At 40.0% G+C, this 14,525-nt stretch overlaps 1 non-coding gene across 1 annotated transcript; it reads right to left on the bottom strand.

Moving 5' to 3' along the window:
- Positions 1-412: 412 nt before the first annotated feature.
- LOC130978666 (small nucleolar RNA R71) lies at positions 413-520 on the bottom strand. Its single transcript, XR_009086285.1, has one exon. It is a non-coding gene; the product is annotated as a small nucleolar RNA R71 (small nucleolar RNA).
- Between the last annotated feature and the right edge of the window lie 14,005 nt (positions 521-14,525).

Below are 14,525 nucleotides of genomic sequence, written 5' to 3'. Positions count from 1 at the left end.
AGAAGACATGGCAGCCGAAAACAACAATAATGCAAACAATGCAAGGAAGGTGCTAGGTGACTTTACTGCACCTACTCCTGATTTTTATGGGAGAAGCATCTCTATCCCTGCCATTGGAGCAAACAACTTTGAGCTTAAGCCTCAATTAGTTTCTCTAATGCAACAGAATTGCAAGTTCCATGGACTTCCAATGGAAGATCCTCATCAATTCTTAGCTGAATTCTTGCAAATCTGTGACACAGTCAAGACTAATGGGGTTGACCCTGAGGTCTATAGACTGATGCTATTCCCTTTTGCTATAAGAGACAGAGCTAGAATATGGTTGGACTCTCAACCTAAAGAAAGCCTGGACTCTTGGGAAAAGCTAGTCAATGCCTTCTTGGCAAAGTTCTTTCCACCCCAAAGATGGAGTAAGCTTAGAGTGGAAGTCCAAACCTTCAGACAGAAGGATGGAGAATCCCTCTATGAAGCTTGGGAAAGATACAAACAATTAATCAGAAAATGTCCTTCTGACATGCTTTCTGAATGGAGCATCATAGGTATTTTCTATGATGGTCTCTCTGAACTGTCCAAGATGTCTTTGGATAGCTCTGCTGGAGGATCTCTTCATCTGAAGAAGACGCCTACAGAAGCTCAAGAGCTCATTGAAATGGTTGCAAATAACCAATTCATGTACACTTCTGAAAGGAATCCTGTGAACAATGGGACAAGTCAGAAGAAAGGAGTTCTTGAGATTGATGCTCTGAATGCCATATTGGCTCAGAACAAAATATTGACTCAACAAGTCAATTTGATTTCTCAAAGTCTGTCTGGAATGCAAAATGCACCAAGCAGTACTAAGGAGGCTTCATCTGAGGAAGAAGCTTATGATCCTGAGAACCCTTCAATGGAAGAGGTGAATTACCTAGGAGAACCCTATGGTAACACCTATAATTCTTCATGGAGAAATCACCCAAATCTCTCATGGAAGAATCAAGAGAGACCTCAACAAGGTTTCAATAATAATGGTGGAAGAAACAGGTTTAACAATGGCAAACCTTTTCCATCATCTTCTCAGCAACAGACAGAGAATCCTAAGCAGAACCCCTCTGACTTAGCAACCATGGTCTCTGATCTAATTAAAACCACTCAAAGTTTCATGAATGAAACAAGGTCCTCCATTAGAAATTTGGAAGGACAAGTGGGACAGCTGAGCAAGAAAGTTACTGAACTCCCTCCAAGTACTCTCCCAAGCAACACAGAAGAAAATCCAAAAGGAGAGTGCAAAGCCATCAATATGGCCGAATTTGGAGAGGATAGATAGGAAGTGAACGCCACTGAGGAAGACCTCAATGGGTGTGCACTAGCCTCCAACGAGTTCCCCAATGAGGAACCATGGGAATCTGGGACTTAAAATGAGACCATAGAGATTCCATTGGACTTACTTCTGCCTTTCATGAGCTCTGATGAGTATTCTTCCTCTGAAGAGGATGAGTATGTCACTGAAGAGCAAGTTGCTAAATACCTTGGAGCAATCATGAAGCTAAATGACAAGTTATTTGGAAATGAGACTTGGGAGAATGAACCTCCTTTGCTCACCAAAGAGCTAGATGACTTGTCTAGGCAGAAATTACCTCAAAAGAGACAAGATCCTGGGAAGTTTTCCATACCTTGTACCATAGGCACCATGACCTTCAAGAAGGCTCTCTGTGACTTAGGGTCAAGTGTAAACCTCATGCCTCTCTCAGTAATGGAGAAGCTAAGGATCTTTGAGGTACAAGCTGCAAAAATCTCACTAGAGATGGCAGACAACTCCAGAAAACAAGCTTATGGACTTGTAGAGAATGTTTTGGTTAAGATTGAAGACCATTACATCCCTACTGATTTCATAGTCCTAGAGACTGGGAGGTGCATGGATGAAACCATCATCCTTGGCAGACCCTTCCTAGCCACAGCAAAGGCTGTGATTGATGTTGATGGAGGTGAATTGATCATTCAAGTGAATGAAGAATCCTTTGTGTTTAAGGCTCAAGGATATCCCTCTGTCACCATAGAGATGGAGCATGAAGAGCTTCTCTCAAATCAGAGTCAAGAAGAGCCCCCACAGTCAAACTCTAAGTTTGGTGTTGGGAGGCCACAACCAAACTCTAAGTTTGGTGTTGAACCCCCACATTCAAACTCTAAGTTTGGTGTTGGGAGGTTCCAACATTGCTCTGAGTATCTGTGAGGCTCCATGAGAGCCCTCTGTCAAGCTACTGACATTAAAGAAGCGCTTGTTGGGAGGCAACCCAATGATTATAATTTATATAGTTTCTTTTGTTATTTTATGTTTTTTGTAGGTTGATGATCATAAGAAGTCACAAAATCCATTGAAAAAGCAAAAACAAAATGAAAAACAGGAAGAAAATCAGCACACCCTGGAGGAAGATGTTGCTGGCGTTCAAACGCCAGTAAACCTAGCAGTTGGGCGTTTAACGCCCAGTCTGGCACCATTCTGGGCGTTTAACGCCAGAAAGGGGCACCAGACTGGCGTTAAACGCCAGAAAAGGGCAAGAACCTGGCGTTAAACGCCAGGAATGGGCACCAGCCCGGCGTTTAACGCCAGAAATGGCTCAAAACGTGATTTTGAGCAACATTTGGTGCAGGGATGACTTTTCCTTGACACCACAGGATCTATGGACCCCACAGGATCCCCACCAACCCCACCACCACTCTCTCTTCTTCCCCCATTCACCAATCACCTCAATACCTCTTCCCCAAAACCCCTTCACCTATCAAATCCCATCTTTCTCTTCACCACTCACATCCATCCTTCATAAAACCCCACCAACCTCACCCTTCAAATTCAAACCACTTTCCCTCCCAAACCCACCCAATATGGCCGAACCCCATCTCCCCTCTCTCCTATAAATACCCTTCTTCACTCCTTCATTTTCACACAACCAAAACACCACTTCTCCCCCTCTTTGGCCGAATACACCACCATCTCCCTCTTCCTCATTTCTTCTTCTTCTACTCTCTTCTTTCTTCTTTTGCTCGAGGACGAGCAAACATTTTAAGTTTGGTGTGGTAAAAGCGTTGCTTTTTCGTTTTTCCATAACCATTATGGCATCCAAGGCCGGAGAAACCTCTAGAAAGAGGAAAGGGAAGGCAAAAGCTTCCACCTCCGAGTCATGGGAGATGGATAGGTTCATCTCAAGGGTGCATCAAGACCACTTCTATGAAGTTGTGGCCTTGAAGAAGGTGATCCCCGAGGTCCCCTTTTTACTCAAAAAGGGTGAATATCCGGAGATCCGCCATGAGATCCAAAGAAGAGGTTGGGAAGTACTTACCAACCCCATTCAACAAGTTGGAATCTTGATGGTTCAAGAGTTCTATGCCAATGCATGGATCACCAAGAGCCGTGATCAAAGTATGAACCCGGATCCAAAGAATTATCTTACTATGGTTCGGGGGAAATACTTGGATTTTAGTCCGGAAAGTGTGAGGGTGGCGTTCAACTTGCCTATGATGCAAGGAGATGAACATCCTTACACAAGAAGGGTCAACTTTGATCAAAGGTTGGACCAAGTCCTCACAATCATATGTGAAGAGGGCGCACAATGGAAGAGAGATTCAAGAGGCAAGCCGGTTCAATTGAGAAGGCATGACCTCAAATCCGTGGCTAGAGGATGGTTGGAGTTTATCCAACGCTCAATCATTCCCACTAGCAACCGGTCCGAAGTTACTTTAGACCGGGCCATCATGATCCATAGCATCATGATTGGAGAAGAAGTGGAAGTTCATGAGGTTATAGCCCAAGAACTCTACAAGGTAGCGGATAAGTCCTCTACCTTGGCAAGGTTAGCCTTTCCTCACCTCATTTGTCACCTCTGTTATTCAGTTGGAGTTGACATAGAGGGAGACATCACCATTGATGAGGATAAGCCCATTACCAAGAAAAGGATGGAGCACACAAGAGACCCCTCTCATCATGAGATCCCTGAGATGCCTCAAGGGATGCACTTTCCTCCACAAAACTATTGGGAGCAACTAAACACCTCCCTAGGAGAATTGAGTTCCAACATGGGACAACTAAGGGTGGAGCACCAAGAACACTCCATTCTCCTCCATGAAATAAGAGAAGATCAAAGAATCATGAGAGAGGAGCAACAAAGGCAAGGAAGAGACATTGAGGAGCTCAAGCACTCCATAGGACCTTCAAGAGGAAGGAAGAGCCGCCATCACTAAAGGTGGACCCGTTCCTTGATTTCCTTGTTCTTTATTCTTCTGTTTTTCGAATTTTAGTGCTTATGTTTATCCATGTTTGTGTCTTATGATCATTAGTGTCTTAGTGTCTATGCCTTAAAGTTATGAATGTCCTATGAATCCATCACCTTTCTTAAATAAAAACGTGCTTAATTGAAAAGAACAAGAATTGCATGAATTTTGAATTTTATAACAGTTTAATTATTTTGATGTGGTGGCAACACTTTTGTTCTCTGAATGTATGCTTGAACAGTGCATATGTCTTTTGAATTTGTGGTTCATGAATGTTGGCTCTTGAAAGAATGACGAAAAAGGAGACATGTTACTGAGGATCTGAAAAATCATAAAAATGATTCTTGAAGCAAGAAAAAGCAGTGAACACAAAAAAAAAAAGAGAAGCAAAAAGCAAACGAAAAAAAAAGGGAGAAAAAAGGAAAGAGAAAGAAAGAAATAAAGTTGTGATCCAAGGCAATAAGAGTGTGCTTAAGAACCCTGGACACCTCTAATTGGGGACTTTAGCAAAGCTGAGTCACAATCTGAAAAGGTTCACCCAATTATGTGTCTGTGGCATGTATGTATCCGGTGGTAATACTGGAAGACAGAGTGTTTTGGGCCACAGCCAAGACTCAATAAAGTAGCTGTGTTCAAGAATCATCATACTTAACTAGGAGAATCAATAACACTATCTGGATTCTGAGTTCCTAAAGAAGCCAATCATTCTGAGTTCCAAAGGATAAAGTGAGATGCCAAAACTATTCAGAGGCAAAAAGCTAAAAGCCCCGCTCATCTAATTAATACTGATCTTCATAGATGTTTTTGGAGTTCATTGCATATTCTCTTCTTTTTATCTTATTTGATCTTTAGTTGCTTGGGGACAAGCAACAATTTAAGTTTGGTGTTGTGATGAGCGGATAATTTGTACGCTTTTTGGCATTGTTTTTAGTATGTTTTTAGTAGTTTTAATTGAGTTCTTAATATATTTTTATTAGTTTTTAGTTAAAATTCACTTTTCTGGACTTTACTATGAGTTTGTGTGTTTTTCTGTGATTTCAGGTATTTTCTGGCTGAAATTGAGGGACCTGAGCAAAAATCTTATTCAGAGACTGAAAAGGACTGCAGATGCTGTTGGATTCTGACCTCCCTGCACTCGAAGTGGATTTTCTGGAGCTACAGAAGCCCAATTGGCGCGCTCTCAACGGCGTTGGAAAGTAGACATCCTGGGCTTTCCAGCAATATATGATAGTCCATACTTTGCCCAAGATTTGATGGCCCAAACCGGCGTTCAAAGTCACCTACAGAAATTCCAGCGTTAAACGCCGGAACTGGCACCTAATTGGGAGTTAAACGCCCAAACTGGCATAAAAGCTGGCGTTTAACTCCAAGAGAAGTCTCTACACGAAAATGCTTCATTGCTCAGCCCAAGCACACACCAAGTGGGCCCGGAAGTGGATTTTTATGTCATTTACTCATCTTTGTACACCGGAGGCTACTAGTTTTCTATAAGTAGGACCTTTTACTATTGTAATAGATATAGAGAGTCTTTTGATCATGTTTTGATGATTGAACTCACTTTGGGAGGCTGGCCATTCGGCCATGCCTAAACCTTGTTCTTATGTATTTTCAACGGTGGAGTTTCTACACACCATAGATTAAGGTGTGGAGCTCTGCTGTACCTCGAGTATTAATGCAATTACTATTGTTCTTCTATTCAATTCCGCTTGTTCTTTGTCCAAGATATCACTTGTTATTCAACTTGATGAAGGTGATGATTGACACTCATCATCATTCTCACCTATGAACAAGGTGACTGACAACCATTCTTGTTCTACAAGCATTCGAGGCTTGGTGAATATCTCTTGGATTTCTGATTGCATGATGCATGGTTGATCGCCTGACAACCGAGTGCTCGCCTGACAAACGAGCCAGCCATTCTGTGAGATCAGAGTCTTCGTGGTATAGGCAAGAACTGATGGCGGCATTCAAGAGAATCCGGAAGGTCTAACCTTGTCTGTGGTATTCTGAGTAGGATTCAATGATTGAATGACTGTGACGTGCTTCAAACTCCGAAAGGCGGGGCGTTAGTGACAGACGCAAAAGAATCACTGGATTCTATTCCGGCCGGACCGAGAACCGACAGATGATTAGCCTATGCTGTGACAGAGCATCAGGGACGTATTTTCACTGAGAGGATGGGAGGTAGCCATTGACAACGGTGAAACCCTACACGAGCTTGCCATGGAAAGGAGTAAGATGGATTGGATGAAGACTGTAGGAAAGCAGAGAGGCGAAAGGGAAAGCATCTTCATACGCTTGTCTGAAGCTCTCACCAATGATATACATAAGTATCTCTATCTTTATCTTTTATGTTATTTTCGTTCATCACCATACCCATTTGAGTCTGCCTGACTGAGATTTACAAGATGACCATAGCTTGCTTCATACTACCAATCTCCGTGGGATCGACCCTTACTCGCGTAAGGTTTATTACTTGGACGACCCAATGCACTTGCTGGTTAGTTGTGCGAAGTTGTGTTTATGCCATGGTATTGAGCACCAAGTCTTTGGAGCCATTACTAGGGATTGTTTGTGTTTTGAAAAGTATTGATCACAATTTCGTGCACCACCCACCTCCAAGCCAACCAATCACAACTCACCCTACACCCCCAAAACCCCCAAGGCTGCCTCATTTGCTCATTGTGGCCGAAAATCACCAAGAGAAAAAGGAGAGAAAGTTCTTAGTTCATAAATCTTCAAAGCTTGATTTCTTCTGAACTAAAACTCAAATCAAAACACCGATTTCACCAAAATGATCCTCTCTTCTTTCTCTACATAACCATGTGAATTATCAAGGCTGGAAATAAGGTGAGATAGCTGTCTCCCTCCCTCTTCAATTCGGTTTCAAGGAAACATGGGTAAAAATGTGTTTTCTTGATGTGTTTTAGGAGGAAAAAGTGCTTAAGGACCACCTGAAAGTTTGATTGAATTAGGAGCAGCAAAACCAGGTAGGGTGTCACGAAATTAATCTTGATTATTTGTGTTTGATTTGTGTGAATGTTGTATAAATTGGCTGTGCTAAAAATTGGTTGCATATATGATTGATTCTTGGTGAAAATTTGGTGAAATTTTGATGAAATTTGATGAAATTCAAGCTTTATGTTCATGTTCTTGGAGCAGCTGGAAAAACGAAACCCTAGGCTTAAATTGGGGTTCAATTTGTGTTGAAATCATGTAGAAATGATGGGGTTTTAGTGGCTGCAATTTTATTTTGAATTATGGTAAAAATCGGTTGCTGAAAAGACTGAAAAACGGGTAAAAACAGAGAAAGAATTTGAAGAATATATGAAGAACATGAAGAACACTTTGAGTGTGGTGAAGAACATTGAAGAACACCTTTTAGATCTTAGAAAGGGCAAGGAAGTAATTATTTTGGTGTTTAAGGGGTTATTTGGTAATTTCTGAAAGTTAGGGTGGTTAAAGTAGAAATATTAAAAGTTACCGGGGTAAAAAGTGAATTTTAAAGGTTAAAGGTAAAAGGTAAGTTAATTTTCGAAAAATAATAATAAAATAATAAATAATAATAAAATATTAAATAATAATATTTAATTAAAAATAATATTTTAATAAAAATAATAAAATAATGCAGAAAAGGCAGTTTTCTGTAAAAGCTTTAGAAAGACAACTTTAAGTGCAGAATCTCATAATTACCTTCATAAAACACTTAGGGAGTGGTAAGAACATATTAGTGAGGTAAAGATAAAAGAAAAGATAAAAAGTTAAAGAAAAGATAAAAATTGAAGAAAAAGTCTGTAAAGTTTTAATGACAGAAAAACAGACAGACATTAGTGAACGAACTAGGGCAACATAGTTAGTCCTTGAGTTGCGACTAGGGTTAGGTATTATATGAAAAGTTAAACTGTTTCAGTATAGACTTAATGAACCTATACTTGGGACAGGCGAACTATTCATACCGAGATTTACATAAGCTTTAAATACATAAGTTAAGCAGAGAAAAGAGTAACTAGAGCAGAGTAAAAAGATACAGAGAACAGAGTAAAGAGATAATGAGAAAAGAGTAATATAACAAAAAGAATAGAGGAGAAGAGTATACGAATAAAGAGTTAAGCCTTGTGGCATGATGTTCTGTTGTATGTTCATCTGCTGCTTTTCCATTGGCCCTAGAGGTCCTGTAGGCCCACGTTCACCTACAGTGAATATCAATTGTGCATCTCAGGGTGTTGCTCCTGTAGGCCGAAGTTCACCTATAGAGAGTTATGATACCTGTAAGCCGAAGTTCACTTACAGGGGCGCCTTTTCTGTAAGCCGAAGTTCACTTACAGAGGTGCCATTTCTATAGGCCGAAGTTCACCTATAGAAAGTTGTTGTGTTGTGATTGAACAGGGAAAGAAAGAGGTACTGTATAAGAATGTGAAAGTGACGATGAATAATGAGAATGATAATGAATGATGATAATGATAATGATTATGTAAGAATCTGGTGCAGAGAGGCAGTCAGATAGATGGTGGTACGACCACTGAGAACGCTTTCCTGGGATACCTTGCTATAATGCTTTGCTGTAAGACAGAGGTTGCTTACAGAGGTATCAAGATGAATGTGCTCCTGTAAGACAAAGGTTGCTTACAGTGAGTGTGTTGTGCTCCTGTAAGACAGAGGTTGCTTACAGTGAGTGTGTTGTTGCAACTGTAAGACAGAGGTTGCTTACAGTGTGTTGGGCGTATATTGGCTAATAAGTGCCGCCCTGCAAGACAAAGGTTGCTTGCAGTGGATACCCTGCAAGACAAAGGTTGCTCGCAGTGGTTATTGCCAACAGGAAAGCCTTATCCAGACAAAGGTTGCTGGGTAACGTCGGGAGCGGGTATGTAACCGACAAATGAGCTCATTACCTGCGCTAGGACTAGACATGCATCATACTTGGTTGTGCATTTTCTCTATTATGATTGTTGCGTGAATGTATGCTTTCTTTGTTTGTATTCTATTCTCCGTGTTTGTGTCTGTGTTTTACTTTCTTGTATTCTTCTGTTTGTGATCTTTTTCTGTTTTTTCTATTTTCTCTATTTATCTGTCTTCTGTTTACTACTTCTCTATATTCTGTTATTAGTCTGCTAAACAACACAAAATTAATGAACGTAACTAATAACCCCGACCCTACTAAGAACTCCCCAGTTCTTACCCCTTCTCTCTCCCTTCCCCCTCCAGATGGAAGCATGAGTACCCTTCCATAGTTCACTGATGACCGTTCGTAAAGAGAATTCCGCTCTAGGTAGTCTTCTGAGTCTAGGGTGAATCTCTTTATCTATGTATATGTATATACTGTGAGACCAGCCAACGTCTGCACCCCGTTCGTATGCGCACTTTAACCTGAATCCTGTGTACGAGACTCCCGTTGTGTGGCTACTTGATGAGGTACCAGAGAGACGTCATATGGCAATGTCTGATCGTGCAGAGGAGTAACAAATGATGTTCTACCTTTTGATGATGTTCCACCTGACTTGAGTTTTGAAGACTTAGAACGTACTTTCCCTCGCTTTAGTAGTTTAGAGGGACTAGGTGAGTATAGAGTCTAGGCTAGCCTGGGTGCCAGCTTAGGGACCTCTTGAACAGGTCAGGACCTGGGATGTTGTATGTATATATATGTATATAGTTATTATCTAGCTATATCTAGGGGTGTTCTAACTAACAGTCTATATTCTAATAAAGGCTGGATCACTGAATCTTGTTAGCTGCTTGTGATGTATTTATGTGTGGTTGTTTATAACTGTTTTATCTGTTATTATTTGTGAATTGATTGTAAATGATTATGTTTATTAATCCAAACGTTTTCAAAAAAAAATACACCTCGCAAATTAACTACGCTTTTAACAACGAATCAGGCTCATATGATAAATAATAGATAATAACTAGGAAGACAAATTGGTAGCACTCAGTTTCTGGTGTGTCCTAGGCATACTGAAAATTGGGTCGTTACAACTAGAGCCAGAGAACATGCAGAAACCAGAATAACAATTCATTCTACAGAGTTTTAGTTTTAGATCTAGTTTTTACTCCTCCTCTAGGTTTTTCTCTCTAGACATTCATAGTTCTTAGGATTTTATTTTTCTACCACTTTTTGCATTGGGATACTGAGAAGAGTTAGTACCTCATCAAGACTTCGTCATTCTAGTTTGTTTTCTTTACTTGGCTTTACTCTTCCATGTCCTTTGCTTTGTTTAATTTTTCCATTGGAATATTTTTAGGATTATTTAATACAAGGATTACTTTTATTTTTAATTGATTATTTTTTATTTTTATTTACAATGTCTTTCCTTAATTCCTTTTCATATGTTATGAATTTTACATTCACAATGAGCGAGTAGTTCCCTAACTTGATGGGGAGTTGATTGAAAGGAACCCTTGAGTTGGAAGGCTTGAAAGAAAGATTATAATTGGGTTATTGTTGGCTTGCCCTCTAGTCACTAACACCAATCCCTTTTAATTAAGTGGGTTGCAACTTGTGAACGGGCATAGCATCCCAACTTGTTTGACTTTCCCTTACCTAGTAAGAGATAACCAAACAGTATAATCTTTAATTATCAATTAATCTAGAGAGTAATCCAACAACAGTGGACTTCCAACTAATCAACTCCCAGTCAAGGTTTTTATTTATATTATTCAAATTCTCCAATTTAATTTCCCGTTTACTCAACTCAAACCTTTTTTCTGAAAACATCTGATTAATAAAACAACACACTTTCCTGCAACTCGTTGGGAGACAACCTGGGATTCATACTCCCAGTATTTTAATTTTAAATTTCTGTGACACCTTTCTAAATTGATAAGTGGATTTCGGGCGAGTTAAGAACTATACTTGCAACGTATATATTTTAATAATTTTTAATTCGCCAATTTCTGCTCGCATCATGGTTCCTCTTGATAAGGATATGGAGATGGTGTATATTGAGGTGGTGGTTCTGGGTATGGTTCATATGGTGGTTGGTGTGGTGAATAAGGATTGGGGTCATATGGAGGTGAATGGTGGAAAGGGGCTTGTGAGTGTGGTGGTTCAAAGTTATGTTGTGAGGATGGTCTCTGAGCATACGGTGGGGCTTGTTGGTAGCTACTAGGCGGTCCACCATATCTATCAGCTTGGTATGCATTGTAGGATGGTCTTTGTCTGTGATATCTTGGAAGGTGTTGTTGCCTAAAGGGTTGATCAGATCCTCTTGGCTCCGTCCATCTTTGATTGGTCTGACCTTGATGCATATTCATGTTATAGCTTTCTCTTCCTACAACATAGTTGTAACCAGACTCATAGCCAAAGGGGTGAGAGTTCATAGTAGTAGGAGAAAATAAAAACAAAAACTAACAAAAAGAAGATATTTTGAAAAAGATATGATTTTTTTGAAAGAGGATAAGATAAGATTTTGAAAAAAAAGATATAATTTTTGAAAAATAAGATAAGATAAGATAAAAATTTTAAAATCTGAAATTTTTTTTTTAAAAAATATTTACAATAACCAATAATAAGGCACACTGGTGCGCGAAATTGTGATCACTACACAACTTTGCACAACTAACCAGCAAGTGCACTGGGTCGTCCAAGTAATACCTTACGTGAGTAAGGGTCGATCCCATGGAGATTGTTGGTATGAAGCAAGCTATGGTCACCTTGTAAATCTCAGTCAGGCAGACTCAAATGGGTATAGATGATGAATAAAGCATAAAGATAAAGATAGAGATACTTATGTATATCATTGGTGAGAGCTTCAGATAAGCGTATGAAGATGCCTTCCCTTCCGTCTCTCTGCTTTCCTACTGTCTTCATCCAATCCTTCTTACTCCTTTCCATGGCAAGCTTATGCAAGGGTTTCACCGTTGTCAGTGGCTACCTCCCATCCTCTCAGTGAAAATGTTCCTATGCTCTGTCACAGCATATGGCTAATCAGCTGTCGGTTCTCGGTCAGGCCGGAATAGAATCCAGTGATTCTTTTGCGTCTGTCACTAACGCCCCGCCTGCTAGGAGTTTGAAGCACGTCACAGTCATTCAATCATTGAATCCTACTCAGAATACCACAGACAAGGTTAGACCTTCCAGATTCTCTTGAATGCCGCCATCAGTTCTCGCCTATACCACGAAGACTCTGATCTCACGAAATGGCTGGCTCGTTTGTCAGGCGAGCACTCGGTTGTCAGGCGATCAACCATGCATCGTGTATCAGGAATCCAAGAGATAAACACTAGAGCCTTGTTGCTTGTAGAACAGAGTGGTTGTCAGTCACTTTGTTCATAAGTGAGAATGATGATGAGTGTCACGGATCATCACATTCATCAAGTTGAAGAACAAGTGATATCTTGGGCAAAAAACAAGCGGAATTGAATAGAAGAACAATAGTAATTGCATTAATACTCGAGGTACAGCAGAGCTCCACACCTTAATCTATGGTGTGTACAAACTCCACCGTTGAAAATACATAAGAACAAGGTCTAGGCATGGCCGAATGGCCAGCCTCCCAAATGATCTAAGATAGCATGAAACTCAAAGATAGCTACCAAGATGATCTAGAGATCTCAAGTGATCAAAAGATGTCTAAATACAATAGTAAAAGGTCCTATATATAGAAAACTAGTAGCCTAGGGTGTACAGAGATGAGTAAATGTCATAAAAATCCACTTCCGGGCCCACTTGGTGTGTGCTTGGGCTGAGCAATGAAGCATTTTCGTGTAGTGACTCTTCTTGGAGTTAAACGCCAGCTTTTATGCCAGTTTGGGCGTTTAACTCCCATTTTGGTGCCAGTTCCGGCGTTTAACGCTGGAATTCCTGAGGGTGACTTTGAACGCCGATTTAGGCCATCAAATCTTGGGAAAAGTATGGACTATCATATATTTCTGGAAAGCCCAGGATGTCTACTTTCCAACGCCGTTGAGAGCGCGCCAATTGGGCTTCTGTAGCTCCAGAAAATCCACTTCGAGTGCAGGGAGGTCAGAATCCAACAGCATCTGCAGTCCTTTTCAGTCTCTGAATCAGATTTTTGCTCAGATCCCTCAATTTCAGCCAGAAAATACCTGAAATCACAGAAAAACACACAAACTCATAGTAAAGTCCAGAAAAGTGAATTTTAACTAAAAACTAACAAAAATATAATAAAAACTAACTCAAAGATACTAAAAACATACTAAAAACAATGCCAAAAAGGGTACAAATTATCCGCTCATCACAACACCAAACTTAAATTGTTGCTTGTCCCCAAGCAACTGAAGATCAAATAGGATAAAAAGAAGAGAATATGTAATGAACTCCGAAAACATCTATGAAGATCAGAATTAATTAGATGAGCGGGGCTTTTAGCTTTTTGCCTCTGAACAGTTTTGGCATCTCACTCTATCCTTTGGAACTCAGAATGATTGGCTTCTTTAGGAACTCAGAATCCAGATAATGTTATTGATTCTCCTAGTTAAGTATGATGATTCTTGAACACATCTACTTATTGAGTCTTGGCTGTGGCCCAAAGCACTCTGTCTTCCAGTATTACCACCGGATACATACATGCCACAGACACATACTTGGGTGAACCTTTTCAGATTGTGACTCAGCTTTGCTAAAGTCCCCAACTAGAGGTGTCCAGGGTTCTTAAGCACACTCTTATTGCCTTGGATCACAACTTTATTTCTTTCTTTTTCTTTCTTTTTCTCTTTTCGTTTTTTTTTTGTATTCACTGCTTTTTCTTGCTTCAAGAATCATTTTTATGATTTTTCAGATCCTCAGTAACATGTCTCCTTTTTCATCATTCTTTCAAGAGCCAACATTCATGAACCACAAATTCAAAAGACATATGCACTGTTCAAGCATACATTCAGAGAACAAAAGTGTTGCCACCACATCAATATAATTAAACTGTTATAAAATTCAAAATTCATGCAATTCTTATCTTTTTCAATTAAGAACATTGTTTATTCAAGAAAGGTGATGGATTCATAGGACATTCATAACTTTAAGGCATAGGCACTAAGACACTAATGATCACAAGACACAAACATGGACAAACATAAAGTACTAAAATTCGAAAAACAGAAAATTAAAGAACAAGGAGATTAAAGAACGGGTCCACCTTAGTGATGGCGGCTTGTTCTTCCTCTTGAAGGTCTTATGGAGTGCTTGAGCTCCTCAATGTCTCTTCCTTGTCTTTGTTGCTCCTCTCTCATGATTCTTTGATCTTCTCTAATTTCATGGAGGAGGATGGAATGCTCTTGGTGCTCCACCCTTAGTTGTCCCATGTTGGAACTCAATTCTCCTAGGGAGGTGTTTA

Source organism: Arachis stenosperma, chromosome 4 (assembly GCF_014773155.1).
Source record: "Arachis stenosperma cultivar V10309 chromosome 4, arast.V10309.gnm1.PFL2, whole genome shotgun sequence".
In the NCBI taxonomy this organism is placed as follows: Eukaryota; Viridiplantae; Streptophyta; class Magnoliopsida; order Fabales; family Fabaceae; genus Arachis; species Arachis stenosperma.
This window is presented reverse-complemented; position numbering and strand designations above follow the sequence as displayed.